This window comes from Myotis davidii, unplaced genomic scaffold, assembly GCF_000327345.1.
Source record: "Myotis davidii unplaced genomic scaffold, ASM32734v1 scaffold243, whole genome shotgun sequence".
Classification (NCBI taxonomy): Eukaryota; Metazoa; Chordata; class Mammalia; order Chiroptera; family Vespertilionidae; genus Myotis; species Myotis davidii.
Genome location: NW_006295183.1, coordinates 971,289 through 979,643, shown reverse-complemented (window position 1 = coordinate 979,643; position 8,355 = coordinate 971,289). Strand labels below are relative to the sequence as shown.

Here is an 8,355-nt window from a genome sequence, read left to right as displayed (position 1 = left end):
TTCAACCAGCATAAAATGTAGGCGCTATAAAAGTTATCCTTAAGATGCATTCAAATTCTAGTCTTTAGGATTCTGCTTTAGAGAACACACAAATGAGGACACCCACCTAAGATTTAAGAGAGGCTTGGGGAGTTGCGGAGGCCATCTGTGGCTGACAAGTGCCCTGAGGAGGAATCCTGTGGCAGAGCCTTGCACCATGGTGCCTGCTGACAGAAATTCACGTCTAGAGACTGTTTTTTTGCTTCAGAGGTGTTGCTGGTATTAAATTCACTCCATATCATCTACTTTATAAGCTCCATTTTATTTTTAAAACCAGGAACCTAGTTAACCACTTATCTACCTTACTTACCTATCTTGATTCCAGATGACTTTAGGCTCTTTTGCCAAAAATTAGGTCCTCCTTCAAACAACTAAGAATTGTCATAATTTAGTATTTGAAAAAGAGCATACAGGTTTAAGAAGTAATAATGGCAAGTAACGATGACTTTGCAGACCATGAATCATAACTATATATATAGATTTGGCATGCCATATTTCAAACATCCGTAAACTTGATCTTCCCTGGCAGTATCTTTTTTGTTGTTGTTGTTCCTCCATTGATTTTTTAGGGAGAGGGGAAGAGAGAGAGAAACATTGATGTGAGAGACCCATCAGTTGGTTGCCCACACCAGGACTGGTGCTGGAGATGGAACCTGCAACCCTTTGGTGCACAGGCTGAAACCCTACCCGCTGAACCACACCAGCCAGGCTCCCTGGCAGTATCTTTATGCATTTTGTCAGTGATTAGTATTTGGGTGCAAAAATGTGGTATGGTATACAGACTGCTGACATACACCTCAAGAACAGTGATTTTTTTTCCACACACAGTCTTCATTTTTTGTTGCCCTTAGAATATTCAGGGGCATAAATCCTCATTCCCTTTGACAGTGTATGGACTCCAATACAAAAGTTTCTTAAACTAAAAACACTAGTCCTCTATGTTTTAAGTTGCTTCTCAACAGAGAAGACTTCAGGTTCATCTGAGAAAGATATCAGCCTAGTTTTGTGGGCTGTAGTTAATTATGAGTTAGATTCCCTCGGTTATACCTCTTACGCTAAGTTCTTTGAAAACTGTTCATTCAAATTTAGCTCTTTTTATTTCACTTGGGAATCCCCCCAAACCCCTTCCCCCTTGAAGGTAAGTTCCACTCTACCACTGCCTGAAGCTTTTCTTTTTTATTTTTAAATACATTTTTATTGATTTCAGAGAGGAAGGGAGAGGGAGAGAGATAAAAACATCAATGATGAGAGTTGATTAGCTGCCTCCTGCCTGCCCCCTACTCGGGGGTGGAGCCTGCAACCCAGGCATGTGCCCTTGACCAGAATCAGACCCAGGATCCTTGAGTCCACAGTCTGACGCTCTATCCACTGAGCCAAACCAGCTAGGGCTGAGGGGTTATTTTGATAACCACAAACCTTTAGTCCTTTATATATTTTAGCAAATGTCTAAAAAAGCACTGAGTGTTTTATTATTGGCTTAAGATATTTATGGAATGGGCCAATTAATAAGATGACATTTTATCAGTCTTCATCTTGTCCTAAGTTTGTTTTTCATATTGTATGTGCATTTGTGTGTATTTAGTATTCATAAAAATGACTTATGCTTCTGTTTTAGAATGGTCACGGACCCGGGGCCAAAGAACAAGATGCACTAGTGGACAGACTGCTGACCAAGGGCTTGAGAGCTGGATTCTGTTTTTCCTTTTCAAACTGACTTTGCAGCCACGGAGAGGTATACTTCCATTTCTTGGTCTTAAAAATAGAAGTAATAAAACCCTCCTTGGGTTGGAGGATTTGCTGGACCATTCTTGGGTATAGGAGACACAAGAGGGTGAGTGGTTGAGGGCATACAGGCTTTATGGTCAGAAAGTCCTCAGTTTGAAACTCTGTACTACCATATACTAGCTGGATGACACTGGGCAAGTTACTTAACCTTTCTATGCCTACATAGAAAGGTTAACTAGAAAACTATTCTCTCACTTGTGAGAGAATAACATTAATTATAGGGTATTCTCAGAGTTGAGAATGTGGTAAAGCATTAAGTTTCATTTTAGGACTACATAGAAAAAAGAACAGGAAATGGTGGCTGCTTTGCTGTAGAAAACTTTGGAATATATATTTTTTGACAGTATTAGTTGAAGTCTTGGTAAATGACTTCAAGAGTCTGTTGCGGAAATTTGTAATTTTGAAGAGGAACAAACAGATGGACTCCTGTTCTTGGGGAATTTGGTATCCTGGATAAAAATCGTCCTAATTGAGTTAGCCTAGCTAATGACCCATGCTTACATCAGAGTATTAGTTATAGTTGTTATCAATTATCATCTTTTTTCTTAAAATTTGAAAGGGTCACTTAAAATTTATTGTGCCTACACTTTCTGCTATAAAATATAATAGACATCAGAGGGAACTTAAAACAGGCTTCTCACAAAGTCAGGATCTACTAGGCTTTGGATCTCATAAACAACAAACGTAAGGTGTTGGGTGTGAAAATTCTGTCTTCTCAGGCTACCAGAAAGCACTTCTTTCTTATCCCCTAGAAAATGTGAAAATTGTTTCATTTCACTTATGTAGTGGCAAAAGGAGTGTAGAGGTGGAATTACAAATGCTGAAATTAGGTGAACATATGAATAAATCATCTAAGTGACTACTAAGATTTTTCTTACAAACTATGCCTGAAGCATATAGAGAGGAAGAAGGGAATGAAAGCTCTACTAATCTTCAGATCTCTATTTTCCAAGTGGGCGTCTTGGTACGTCCATGAGATGGGAAGGACAAGTTCTTTGTGCTGGTTTTCTGTCGTTCCAGAAATAACTTATACTCTACAGGTTCCTTTAGAAGTGTTGATACAAAATACATACTAATGAACTGCTGAAAAGAAAAACAAGACTGATTTGAAAAGCTATTGAGAAAACTAAACTAAATAGTTTGGGGAATGGGGTTGTAGAAACATGTTGGTCACTTTTAAGTGCTGTGACTAGTTTGATCCCTGTTTCTCAAACTGGGATATAAATACCCTTAGGGTACAAAGTGTATGATTCCTGGGTACTTGAAGCTACAAGATAAGCATGACCCGTCTTCTTGGAGCTTCAGTTGTGCTCATTGAGGGGCCGGTGAGTTGAGTAATTTAACTGGTAAGTAATTAAAATATTTTTTATTTTGAAATAGGTATATACTTTACGAACAGATATGCACTCTGTAAGACTTGTCTAAGATTACACAGGTCATCAAAATGGGGCATGAATGGCTGGTGGTGGGAAGTGTTCTTTGTATAGGTACTGCAGTAGAAACCTTTGAGAAGCAATACTTTTGAGCTATAGAACAGCTCTATCATCCAGCTCTTTAATTTTCCCCATAGAATCCTCCTGTGAAATGTAGATGTTAAATTATATTAAATGGTGCTTGTTCGCTTACATGCGTGTTCCTACACACGTGCGACATGCGCAAGAGCTCAGCACAGTTGATAGGCAGTTCTGGATAGCTAGACCAAGTGAGAAATATTGTCAAAAGAGGAAGAATGAACAAAATCAGGTCTAAACTATAAAACAAATTCTATAAAACAATTTTGAAAACACAACAGATTAACTCAAGCATAATTAATAATTTATATAGATCCCCCCACACACTTTGATAAGTAAAATAAAAATAAAATGGCTAAATTCTAAGCTATGGACCTTGCAGTTTCTAAGATTATTCAACAGCATCTATTCTTAACTTTTATGTGTTTTGCTAATGTTACTTATGTTCCTCTTAATGTAAGTGGTATTTAAAAATTACATGATCTATAGTGATAATGCCTACTCTTTGAATATAGGTTTTATATTTGAACCTAATTGGTTCTAGACATACCAAAGTGACTTTCTCTGAAATGATGTGAGTTGGATCAATCCAGATATTTAGATATCTGCAGTACTTACTGAATACTTGTAATGTGTTTGATCATACTTTGAGAGGTTATTTAAAAAATGCAATACAAAAAAAGAAATTGTTAAGGAATAAAAGTAAAGAAAAACCCAAATAAAAACCTGGCACATAACAAGAGCTCAGTAAGTTTGAATGAATGAATGCCTAAGGTAGTGATGGCGAACCTCTTACACGCATGTCAGAGGTAACACACGAACTCATTTTTTTGGTTGATTTTTCTTTGTTAAATGGCATTTAAATATATAAAATAAATACCAAAAATATAAGTCTTTGTTTTACTATGGTTGCAAATATCAAAAAATTTTTATATGTGACACGGCACCAGAGTTAAGTTAGGGTTTTTTTGTTTTGTTTTTTTCAAAAGGTTCGCCATCACTGGCCTAGGGAATAAAATTAAACATTAAAACAGTAGTCAGAACAAAATAAAAAACTAGAGGCCCGGTGCACAAAAATTTGTGCACTCGGGAGGGAGGGGGGTTCCTCAGCCTGGCCTGTACCCTCTCGCAGTCTGGGACCCCTCAGGAGATAATGACCTGCTGGCTTAGGCCTGCTCCCGGGTGGCAGAGGGCAGGCCCAATCCCTAGGTGCAGCCCCTGGTCGGGCTCAGAGCAGGGCCGATTGGGGAGTTCGCCACTCACACTCAGGGCAGGGCCGATGGGGAGGTTATGGCTCTACCCCGTCACACACAGAGCAGGGCCTGTTGGAGGAGGGGAAGCTCCCCCCTATCAGGCACAGAGCAGGGCTGATCAGGGGGTTGGGGTGCTTTCCCCTGTCACAAACAGAGCAGGATGGATAGGGAGGTTGTGGCCCCGCCCCCTGTCACACACAGAGCCGCAGGGCCATCAGGGGGTTTGGGCTTTGCCCCCTGTCACGCTGATCCCGGTGCTGGGAGGCCTTTCAGCTCCGCTGATCCCGGTGCTGGGAGGCATATTACCCTTTTACTATATAGGGTAGAGGCATGGTGCATGGGTGGGGGCCGGCTGGTTTGCCCTGAAGGGTGTCCTGGATCAGGGTGGGGGTCCCCACTGGGGGGCCTGGCCAGCCTGGGTGAGGGGATGATGGCTGTTTGCAGCTGGTCATACACCCTTCAGGGTGGGGGTCCCCACTGGGGTGCCTGGCCAGTCTGGGTGAGGGGCTGAGGGCTGTTTTCAGGCTGGGAGTGACTGAAGTTCCCAACTGCTCCTTTTTTTCTTTTTTCTTTTTTTTAATTCTGGGCCAGCTTTAGCTTGAGGCTTGGCTCCAGCTCTTAGGCCTCCATGGCTGAAAGTAGGTTTCTGGCCTTTGCATACAATGTTGCGAATCTGCTGGCTGAAGGTCCTGGGGTTTTGTTACCATGTTTCTTAAACTGCCACTCAGAGGCCTGCAGCCACAGGCGGGACTTTGGTTTCCTCCAACTTTCCTAGTCACTGAAGCAAGCAAGCCTCATGTTAGTTTCAAGCTGCCTGGCTGCCGGCTGCCATCTTGGCTGACAGTTAATTTGCATATCTCGCTGATTAGCCAATGAAAAGGGTAGCCGTCTACACCATTTACCATGTTTCTCTTTTATTAGTGTAGATGGATTCAGATTTTTAAATCTTTTGACAGAGAAACATATCAATATATGTTTAGAAAACATATCTTTAGAAAAACATGGAGATTGTACTTTACTGCTCTCAAATATAGTACACCTGTTCACTGGCACACATTGGGGTTTTTATATGTATTTGTCAGAATTTTTTTTTTTAATGCCTTCACCAACTTTAAAGTTTATCCATGTATAATGCATTACTAGGCTCTAGCAGTCGCTAATATTAAAGCTTGGAATCTAATACCAAGGCTGTTAGGACTTTGAGCTTATTCATCTCTTTTTGGATAACCCAGGACTTTTTCAGAATCCTTTAGTAATTTTCCTGGGATAAGAACAGACCATCCTTGGGAGGGCTGGTGTTGGATAGCACCTTTATTTTTAGTGTAGTCCAGTTGGACCTCTGAAATGTCAAAATTATTTCAGCCCACTACTTTTTATTTGTTTACATAAACTCTGGTATAACAAAACTCTGGCATAGAATAGTCACTATCACATATGGTAAAGCAGGTACAAACTATTTTACATTCACAGAGATATGGTATGGTGCAGAACTATTCTATAACAATAGGATACTCTAATTGTTTTTAATATATCTCGTGTTTCTGTTTTGTACTTGTAACTTTCTACTATTTAACATTTTTGTTATAAGTATATGTTGAGACTGTAACGTAATAGTGACTTGGTTTCTTCTTGGGAATAAATTTTTAAAATAATTCTTTTGTCTTTTTGGTCTCTTGTTAGACAGGATCTTTGCTTCGTCTCCTCTCCTTGTTGTGTCTTTTAGGTATTTATAAATATGTAATTTGCCTGTACCCTCCCCCCCAATATCTTGGTTAAGCTATTACCTATGTTTCCTTTTTTCCTATATTTGTTTTCATATTTCTAAGGAGCAGCCAAGTTGGCAGATTGTTTCCATAATTTGAACTTTGTTCAAAGGCATTATATTGACATTTATTATTACTCTTATTATGCCTTTGGTACACGTGTGCATTGTTGAATTTAAGCTGTTAGCTTCTAATTTAAGATTGACCTTATAGGGGACCCCATTTACCAAATAAAAATGATTTGGTTTTTACCAAGTAGCCTTCATGAGTGAGTACTGGGTTATAGAAATACTAGAGCAGCGGCCACATGGTCATTGATACACATTGCAAACCATGAGTTCACTTGGTTATTGTGTATGTCCATTTCTATCTTTTACTTTTTTACCTTCTGTGATGCATTGACCTTGTCCCATACAATCTAGAGAGAGCTTTTGATACTGATAGTACACATAATAGAGGTTAAACCTTAGAACTTCCTTATTAAATTATACATTTCATTTTTGCTTATATGGGAATCATTTGTATTTCTAAATAAATAAAACAGTTCTTTGTATTAAAGAATGAATCAAACATTCTCATAGTAGAAAACAGTGCATATTTGAGTAGCTTATATTTTTGTAGACCTGCATTTAGGATGAATAACTATTCTAGGTCAGTCACTTCCAAGCCATAGTCAGCAAAGATTCTATATCAGAATCTCTTGGGGACTTTTTTTTAATATGTATTTTTATTGATTTCAGAGCGGAAGGGAGAAGGAAAGAGAGAGAGAAACATTCACAATGAGAGAGAAACACAGGTCGGCTGCCTCTTGCACTTCCCCTACTTGGGATAGAGCCCACAACTCATGCATGTGCCCTTGCCTGGAATCGAACCCGGGATCCTTTGGTCCCCAGGCCATTGCTCTATCCACCGAGCCAAGCCTGCTAGGGCTCTTGAGGACTCTTTAAAAGGTCTCATCCAGCCCGGCTGGCATGGCTCAGTGGATGAGCATCTACCTAGGAACCAGGCGGTCATGGTTCAATTCCCAGTCAGGGCACATGCCGAGGTTATGGGCTTATATGTATATATTAAAGTCTCTTCTACACCAGAGCTATTGAATCAGAATCTCTGGGATCTATGTATTTTAAAGTTCACCAGGTGATTCTGAAACAGTGCTTAGGTAGAATGTGCCCCAAAATCCATGGAGGTGCCTGTTAGATGTTCTATGAATTATAATTATAATTCAGTTAGCTTTTATTTTTACATGGCAGGATTTTTGAACATGGCCTCTGTAACCAGGTTACAATAATAACCTTGAGATGGTTTAGTACATTTCCATTTGTTATGTTGAATATTTTTGCACAAAGTTGGTCTAATTCCTTACATATTTAAATTTCCCCATATGCTATATCCCTGCTAGAATGCTCCTCTCTTACTATAGTTTGCCTGGCAGGATCCTCTCACTCTTGAAAATCCAGCTTTAATAATTCTTCTCCTTAAAGCCCTCCTTCACTCATTTAAGCCATCCTTTGTGCCAGGGCCAGGGTATGGGAAGTCTGTTAACCTCTGTTACAGCAGTCATCACACTGTATAGCTGCTATTTGTTTTATCTGTCTCCCTGCCAGATGAGCTTCCTGAGAACTAAGCCCTGTGCAGTTAGGACCTCCACTACAGTACCAAGTAATTAAAAGGGAAATTCGTATCTGTGTGACTAGCATCAGGCACCTTTTGGTGAAGAATTACTAAATCTTAATGTCTTAAAAAATTAGTGTATTCAATTAGCTTTTATTTTTACATGGCAGGATTTTTAATATTTTTTTAAAAAACTGATTTCAGCTGAAACCGGTTTGGCTCAGTGGGTAGAGCGTTGGGCTGCGGACTGAAAGGTCCCAGGTTCGATTCCAGTCAAGGGCATGCACCTTGGTTGCGGGCACATCCCCAGTAGGAGATGTTCAGGAGGCAGCTGATCGATGTTTCTCTCTCATCGATGTTTCTAACTCTCTACCCCTCTACATTCCTCTCTGT

At 39.9% G+C, this 8,355-nt stretch overlaps 1 protein-coding gene across 4 annotated transcripts in view; it reads left to right on the top strand.

Annotated features, from left to right (window-relative positions):
* The first annotated feature begins 234 nt into the window (after nucleotides 1–234).
* CTCF (CCCTC-binding factor (zinc finger protein)) overlaps nucleotides 235–8,355 on the top strand; it is a 38,192-nt gene continuing 30,071 nt past the window's right edge. The window contains exons 1-3 of one of the 4 annotated variants that reach the window (XM_015567845.1): nucleotides 236–258; nucleotides 1,655–1,771; nucleotides 3,059–3,170. The gene's annotated coding sequence lies outside the window, so the exon portion shown is untranslated. Of the gene's footprint in view, nucleotides 259–1,654; nucleotides 1,772–1,811; nucleotides 1,871–3,058; nucleotides 3,171–8,355 lie in introns of those variants that run through there. The other 3 variants (XM_015567849.1, XM_015567846.1, XM_015567848.1) reach the window with 3 other exon arrangements.